Source organism: Zootoca vivipara, chromosome 1, assembly GCF_965207765.1.
Source record: "Zootoca vivipara chromosome 1, rZooViv2.hap1.1, whole genome shotgun sequence".
Taxonomy (NCBI): domain Eukaryota; kingdom Metazoa; phylum Chordata; class Lepidosauria; order Squamata; family Lacertidae; genus Zootoca; species Zootoca vivipara.
This window is the reverse complement of record NC_142582.1, coordinates 128,739,133-128,747,883: the sequence shown is the minus strand read 5'-3', so window position 1 is coordinate 128,747,883 and position 8,751 is coordinate 128,739,133.

The window sequence follows — 8,751 nt, the reverse complement described above, 5'->3', positions numbered from 1 at the left end:
GAGAACAGAAGACTGAAAGGAGATGTGATAGCCGTCTTCAGATATCTCAAGGGTTGCCACATGGTAGAGGGAGCAAGCTTGTTTTCTCCTGCTCTGGAGGGCAGGATCCGAACCATTGGATCCAAGTTAGAAGAAAGGAGATTCCGACTAAACATTCGAAAAAAACCTTCTGGCGGTAAGAGCTTCACTCCCATGAGAAGTGGTAGACTCTCCTTCCTTGGAGGTTTTTAAGCAGAGGTTGGATGGCCATCTGTCCTGGATGCTTTAGCTGAGTTTCCTGACCTGCAGGGGGTTGGACTAGATGACCCTTGGGACCCTACGATTCTAGGAGCTGTCTGTGAGCAGGGAGGATTGCCCCAGGGGGTGGGGTGAGATATGGCAGGTGGAAAGATGGTCATGTTTCATAGCCTCTGCTGGAAGGGACCCCCCACAGGCACCCTGATTGGGGGTTTACTCATCGTTTAAAGATGGGCTCCTTGAATTTCATGTTGTTTTCTGTCAGCAAAGAGGGAATGGTGGACTCTGAGCTGCTAATGTCCCAGAACACTTAGGCTAACAGATTAGGCTTTGGGAAAACATTAAGACAAAAAAGGTGGGGTCCAAATAGGTTTGGTAGGGGGGGAGGGGGGGTAGCTTTGCTTAGCTGCTGTTTTTCTTTTTCTCTTTTTTTCACGGGCTCAGATTGTTTCTGAGATAACAATTTACTGAAGCCACACTGACAACAAGGGAGAGATGGTGTGAAAACCACACAGTTTGAGGTGAAAATGCAGGATGGGTTAAAAACAAGGGGATAACATTTTCTCATGCAGTCTTGAGGAACAATGTCAGAGGAGATTAAACTCCTGTGCCTCCACAATTTGCACACACACACACACACACACACACACACACACAGGTGTTTAAGTCATCAAATTTGCAATTTGAGCATATATTGACCAGGGGGAAACAGAAAGAACCTTGTAATTAGTCTAAGGCTATTTCTTGCAAATCCCTTTAAAGAGAAAAGGCCGGTTTTTAAGCGCCACCGTGCATATCTGCATGATTTAAATTTGGAAGAAGTCTATTGCATTGAGGGGGGGGCTGGACTAGATGACACTTGGGGTCCCTTCCAGCTCTACAATTCTGTGATTCCGTAAGTAAAGGCAAGCGTTGGCAGAGATGATTTAGGACATGCCACACTTCAAGAGTGTAATGGCCATTCCAATCCAAAGAAAGTCACTAGGAAGAGGGGTTGACTGTTAAAATTCCTCTGGCAAAGGAAGCTCGGGGGGGGGGGGGGACTGCACATTTAACAAATAACACTTCCCAGACTATTTTGGAAGGAGCCGTGACTCTTTAAAATGGTATTATAGTGCTTTAAATGCAAAGTATAGACGGGGCCCAAGAGTGTCTCTCAAGGATCAGAGTGTTCAGTCAGAGGTATACAAGGTAAGGAGTGCCCAGAGGAAAAAAATATTAAGATTATTATTATTAGAAATATTGGGACTATTTGCTAGCATGGTCCATCTCCAGGGCCTCCGGAATTTAAATCTCTCCGTGGATGAGAATCTTGCGAGTGACATGCCTCTTACTTTAAACGCACATCCATATAAACTTGTGCGCACATCAAGTTGCCATTTGGTACATATCCTGCCTGCCAGCTCCGTTCACATTCTGGTAAAGTTCTATTTTGAACTGTTGATTCATCTATTGGTTATTTATAACAACTCGTTGTCACACACACACACACACACACACACCCTGCTCCAGCCTATCCGGTGAGGTGGCCTATCATGACAGCCTTGAGGGCTAGAAACTTGCAGGTATTTCAAAACGGAAGCTGAGTCTGAATTCTGAACCCAGTACAGTCATACCTCGGTTTAAGTACGCTTCGGTTTGAGTACTTTCAGTTTAAGTACTCTGCGGACCCGTCTGGAACGGATTAATCCACTTTCCATTACTTTCAGTGGGAAAGTTCACTTCAGGTTAAGTACACTTCAGTTAAGTACTCCGCGGAGCGTCTGGAACGGATCAATCCACTTTCCATTACTTTCAATGGGAAAGTTCGCTTCAGGTTAAGTACAGACTTCCGGAACCAATTGTGTACTTAAACAGAGGTACCACTGTACTGAATCGTGCAATTATGTAGTTCAAATGTAGAGCATGAGAAGAGAAGAATCATGAGAAGAGAAGACTCCTTGGAAAAGACCCTGATGTTGGGAAAGATGGAGGGCACAAGGAGAAGGGGACAACAGAGGACGAGATGGTTGGACAGTGTTCTCGAAGCTACGAACATGAGTTTGACCAAACTGCGGGAGGCAGTGGAAGATAGGAGTGCCTGGCGTGCTCTGGTCCATGGGGTCGCGAAGAGTTGGACACGACTAAATGACTAAACAACAACAACAACAACAACAAATGTAGAGCACACACCTTTCCTTGCTTTGGGGACATTCCCAGAGGGGACTGGGGTGCTGAGGGTATAGGATTGTGTGAACCATGAATCAGGAATCTCCAATCTCAGCCCTGCCATGAACTTCCTTCCCTGGTGGTCCCAACCTTCACCCTCCCCTTCCATGGAATATCAGTACAGGCTTACCTCACAGGGTTGTAGGGAGGACAAGACCATACTTTGAGAACACAAAGAGAGAGAGAGAGAGTCATCTCAATGCTAATAAATAAATAAATGAATGAATGAACGATTTTTGCTACCTGCCATGTGGGTTCCTCCAGAATTGCCCATTAGGATTGTGGACCACTGGGACATCAAATGACCTTGGAAAAGGCTTGGGAAAAGGGCAGCCAAAATGAGTTTGGAGAAAAGGCGAGTTAGAAGCAACATGATGAGAGTTACAGAATTATTCATGGAATGGAGAAAGTGGATAGAGAAATGTTTTTTTCCCCTCCTTCCTCTCATAACATTAGAACTCGTAGATGTCCAACAAAGGCTGCACAGCTGGAGGCAGCAAGGCTTCTGAATCCCAGTTGCTGGAAACAAAAGGAGTGCAGAAGGCTCTTGTGCTCAGATCCTGCTCCCTGGATTCCCACGGGCATCTGGTTGGCCCCTGGGAGGAGAGGATGCTGGACTAGGTGGGCCATTGGCCTGTTCTAGTAGGGCTTTTATTTTGTACGTTTCTCTCAGTACGTTTCAAAGCACAATTCAAAGTGTTTGTGCTGACCTTTAAAGCCCTGAACGGCCTCAGTACAGTCAAACCTCGGTTTACGACTACCTCGGGGAGCAACTGCTTCGGCGAGCGACCGCCTACGCAGAACGGATTGTGGTCGCAAACCAAGGTACCACTGTATACCTGAAGGAGCGACTCCACCCCCACCGTCCAGCCCAGACACTGAAGTCCAGCTCTGAGGGCCTTCTGGCGGTTCCCTCACTGCGAGAAGCAAAGTTACAGGGAACCAGGTAAAGGGCCTTTCCATCAGATGTCAAGGAAATACACAACTATCTGACTTTTAGAAGACATCTGAAGGCAGCCCTGTTTAAGGAAGTTTTTTAATGTTTAATGTTTTATCGTGTTTCTAATATTCTGTTGGGAGCTGCCCAGAGTGGCAGAGTAGCCAGATTTGGGGAGGGATAGATAATGATCACTGCAGATGGTGACAGCAGCAGTCACGAAATTAAAAGACGCCTGCTTCTTGGGAGAAAAGCAATGAGAAACCTAGACAGCATCTTAAAAAGCAGAGACATCACCTTGCCGACATCACCTTGCTATGGTCCATGGGGTCACGAAGAGTCGGACATGACTAAACGACTAAACAACAACAACAACAACACATGGAGCATATTCAGTGTGTGTGCTACAGAGATGCAATTACATATAGCCAGGATTGGAAGCTGCCATGTAATGAGTCTGGCCATTGGTCAATCTAGGCCAGCATTGCCAGCACTGACTGGCAGCAGCTCTCTAGGGGTTCAGACAGGGAGTCTCTCCCAGCCCTTCCTGGAGATGTTGGGATGTCCTGCCAAAGCAGATGCTCGGCCATCAAATCAAGCCAATTATTCTTCCTTTGAAGAACAGAAGAAGACCCCTGCTGGATCCGGCCAATGGCCCGTCTAGTCCTGCATCCTGTTCTCACAGGGGCCAGTCAGATGCCTGTGAGGAACAGGGGAGCAGAACATATGCCTAGTTTCCAGTTGCTGGTGAAGGTAAGAGCAGAGCCTTCATGGATGGCAGCCATGATAGCCTTCTCTAGAGGAAGCTCACAAGCAGGCATCTGCTTGGCCAGGGTGAGAGCAGGATGTCGATGGGCCATTGGCTCAATCCAGCAAGGCTCTTTCCATGTGCTTAAATGGATGAGGAACTGACCGGATGCTAAGGAAACATCTTCATTCCACAAGTGTGGTCCTCCTGAGTCTATCTTTAGGGACACGCTTGATACCCAGGTGTTATTTCCTAAGGCTTTTCAGTCAGAGGCTTCTGTTTGTTATTATAAGCTCGTTGCTTTAGGTTTGGTGCTTAAAAAGAAAAGAAAAAACCTCACCGAGCGACCCCTGGCATCCTTGCCATCAAGCAGGTGAACTTGGTTGGCCGCTTAATATTTCTCTCCGCACGGCCCTGATAAAAGCATTACCGGGGGAATTCAAAAGCCGGCACAAAAAACCAGCATAGCTAATTTAGGCTAATTAGTATGGCGGAAGCTGAGCCTTGTACTTCAGAGGTTCCCATGCCCTCCTGCGACTCCACCTGATCACTTGGTCCAGCCGCAAACCCAGGGGGCACTGCCAATTAGATCATAACCTCTTCAAACACGGAGCCACTCCAGCTAATTTCATCCTATTAAGCAGGCGGAAGGATTCAGAAGAAAAGGTTTTCTCTCCACCGCCACCCCGCCAAAAAAAGAAAGAAAGAAAAAGAAAGCTTCAATTACCAGTTCCCCTGATTACCATCTCGACAAATCCTATATGCTATCGTTAAATACTTTTATTATTACTATTGTTGTTGTTTGCTTAGTGTTGCCTTCTCGGCGGAGATGAAAAGCGAGCCTTAAGTGCACATCTTTTCAACTCGAACGAGTGACATTAATAAAGAGCGTTGGGTGGGGAGAGGATGAAATCTCTCTCGTTTATTAGCACAGCTAATCAAAGTCAAGTTTGGGAGCGTTCAAAGGCAAATGTGATCAGGGATGGTGCCGGGGGGGGAGGGGGGCTGGACGGAGGAGGGGGGCAACATCTCTCAGCATCATAGCATTTCCGGGAGCCAAAGGTAAGCCCTGCAAACACATCCCAAAGAGGAGAAGGTATGCAAACAAAGCAGGCCAAGTTGAGCAGGAAAAGGGGAGCGAGATGGGAATAAGAAGGGAAAGAGATTATTGCAGCACTCGCTGGTGTGCTAAGTAAATCTGATGGCGTTAATAGGTATCAAGAGATATGGCAGATAAGGCAAGTCTTTTTGTTTCGACCAACAGGAACCTTATCCGCTAGCCTGCCCGTTTCCTGGAGAGGAGAGGAGTGCTGTGTTTCAGGCAACTGGATGGAGCACGTTTCAGCACTTCTGGTCCTCGGAGTCCAGGCAAGGGCGGAGGGGTCATTCCACAAGCACAAATAATAAAATTATAATAATAATTCATTATCTGTTGTTGTTGTTTAGTCGTGTCCGACTCTTTGTGACCCCATGGACCATAGCACGCCAGGCACTCCTGTCTTCCACTGCCTCCCGCAGCTTGGTCAAACTCATGTTCGTAGCTTCGAGAACACTGTCCAACCATCTTGTCCTCTGTCGTCCCCTTCTCCTTGTGCCCTCCATCTTTCCCAAAATCCAGGTCTCTTCCAGGGAGTCTTCTCTTCTCATGAGGTGGCCAAAGTATTGGAGCCTCAGCTTCACAATCTGTCCTTCCAGTGAGCACTCAGGGCTGATTTCCTTCAGAATGGATAGGTTTGATCTTCTTGCAGTCCATGGGATTCTCAAGAGTCTCCTCCAGCACCATAATTCAAAAGCATCAATTCTTCGGCAATCAGCCTTCTTTATGGTCCAGCTCTCACTTCCATACATCACTACTGGGAAAACCATAGCTTTAACTATACGGACCTTTGTCGGCAAGGTGATGTCTCTGCTTTTTAAGATGCTGTCTACATACATGCTCCATGTATGATTCTGTTATTGCTTGTATGGTTATGTGTTAGTTTGTACATAAGTTTATATGTAATATATAACTATTATTATTATTATTATTATTATTATTATTATTATTATTATTATTATTAAAAGATGTGTTCAGATGTGAGCAGAACTTGACTGGACTACCAGCTTCCATGCATAAATCTATTAAAACTGGTTCCATTCTCCACCTACTTCCCCCTGCATGTTCACTTCCGCAGAGCTCTCTCCCAGGGAGGCTTGCCTCGGTTTGCAGCCTCCGCCTGTTTTGTCACAGAAGAGGCGAGGCCCTTTTCAAAGCCAGGCGACTCTCCATCCTGGAGAGGGAGGGCCCAGGAGAGGCGCTCTTATTCCTCGCTTTCCTCTCTCCTCTTCTTTTGTAAGCTATTGACGTTTTTTAATTTTCGCTTCCCGTCCCCCGATTAATCAACTTTAACCGTGCAAAGAGATTTGTGGTGCATTCAGAATAATTTTCACAAATCTGTTTTAATTGAAAAATGTGTCTGGGTGGAATAAAAAGAAACAAAGGGGAGAATTTCCTCAGCCCAGAAAGTATCACCCAGCAGCGCTGGGTGTGGGTTGGAGAGTCAATACTCTATTCTGAATATAATAATAATAATAATAATAATAATAATAATAATAATAATAATAATTTATTATTTATACCCCGCCCATCTGGCTGGGTTTCCCCAGCCACTCTGGGCGGCTTCCAACAGAAAATTAAAACACAATAATCTATTAAACATTAAAAGCCTCCCTGAACAGGGCTGCCTTCAGATGTCTTCTAAAAGTCTGGTAGTTGTTTTCCTCTTTGACATCTGTTGGGAGGGCGTTCCACAGGGCAGGCGCCACCACCAAGAAGGCCCTCTGCCTAGTTCCCTGCAACTTGGCATCTCGCAACGAGGGAACCGCCAGAAGGCCCTCGGTGCTGGACCTCAGTGTCCGGGCAGAATGATGGCGGTGGAGACGCTCCTTCAGGTATACTGGACCGAGGCCATTTAGGGCTTTAAAGGTCAGCACCAACACTTTGAATTGTGCTCGGAAACGTACTGGGAGCCAATGTAGGTCTTTCAAGACCAGTGTTATGTGGTCTCGGCGGCCGCTCCCAGTCACCAGTCTAGCTGCCGCATTTTGGATTAGTTGTAGTTTACGCGTCACCCTCAAAGGTAGCCCCACGTAGAGCGCATTGCAGTAGTCCAAGCGGGAGATAACTAGAGCATGCACCACTCTTGCTAGACAGTCTGCAGGCAGGTAGGGTCTCAGCCTGCGTACCAGATGGAGCTGATAGAAATACTGATAAGATGAACAGTGAGACAGTTCTCACTTCCTAGTGACCACAAGTGGCCCCAGACAACCTAGCTAGATAAGATCTCTCCAGGTAAAAGACCACAATTCTTCATAATGCAAGCACCTGTACCAGAGGCTGCTCCTCTGGATCACTTTTCACTACAACTTTCCATGTTGCCTGGGAATGATGGGAGTTTTAGTTTAACACATCTGGAGGGCACCATGTTGGAGAAGGCTGATCTGGACCACGTGACTCCTTTGCTGCTCCAGCTGCAGCGGCAACTGCCCTTTTGCCAAATTCAGTTCAAGGTGCTGATCTCTGTACCCTTGACATTTGGAAGGGGACATAGCGTGGGTTGCCGGTACCCGGGGCGGGGCAAGTGTTTATGTTCCCCCTGGTGGACTGGGCAGCAGCGGTTGAGCAAGTACCCTGTGAGCAGGGGCAGGGCCAGCCGGGGCAGGACGCTCCGTGGGGCCTCCGATGAGTCTGCCTTTCTCCTCCCACTCAGCCACCCTACAACTGGGGGGGGGGGGAGGCAACGGGTGGGCCGTTTGGGGCAGTGTGGAGCCTGCGGGCACCCAAGCCACCATGTCACTCCCAGGAGAGATGTGTGGCTTGGGCATGCTGCAGGCCCCACTGTGAGTGCCGCCCGGCATTTTGTCACCCCCCTCAGTGGTGACACCCTGGGCGACCCGCCCCCACCACACACCCCTTCCTCCGCCCCTGCTGGGCTGTGGTCTGTCCCTTCACTGACCAGCATCTAATCAAGGGAGTCTCCCCTTGCAAACTAGCACCCACCTGGGAGCAGAGAAAAGGCAGAGAAATTTGAAACTGTGTCACCTTGTCCTCCTGTCCTTGCAGCGAGGGCTCGGGACAACACATGTGGCTCCAGCAGTGCTCTCCCACCTTCCTCTTCCTCCCTCCCTGCTCAGCTGGCCCGGGGGGGGGGGAGGCTGCCGTCCCTTCATTGGCCACAAGGAGAAGGAGATGGAGGCGTCGCCCCAGCCCCAAATACCTGGCCCAGGTGTGGCTTGCTTCCCCACAGCTCCAGCCTCGATGAAGGAGCCTGTCGTGGTGGCACCTGCTTTCGCCCCCTCGGAAATTTGCGCCCAGATCCATGCTCCCCGGCCCCCCATGCCACTGCATTTGGGGAACAAGCAGGGTTTTGCAACCCATGACCCTCTGTACGTTGCGGAACTACAACTCCCATCATCCATAACTAACTGGCCGTGCTGTCTGTGGCTGATGGGAACTGGAGTTCGACAACATTTGGAGAATATTTGGTGGGAACGCACCTTCTTTGTAGCAGCAGCCAAAGTTCTGGTTCTGACCTATAAAGACTTATGCATATCCTTTAACACACAGAGGTGTAAAACCAGA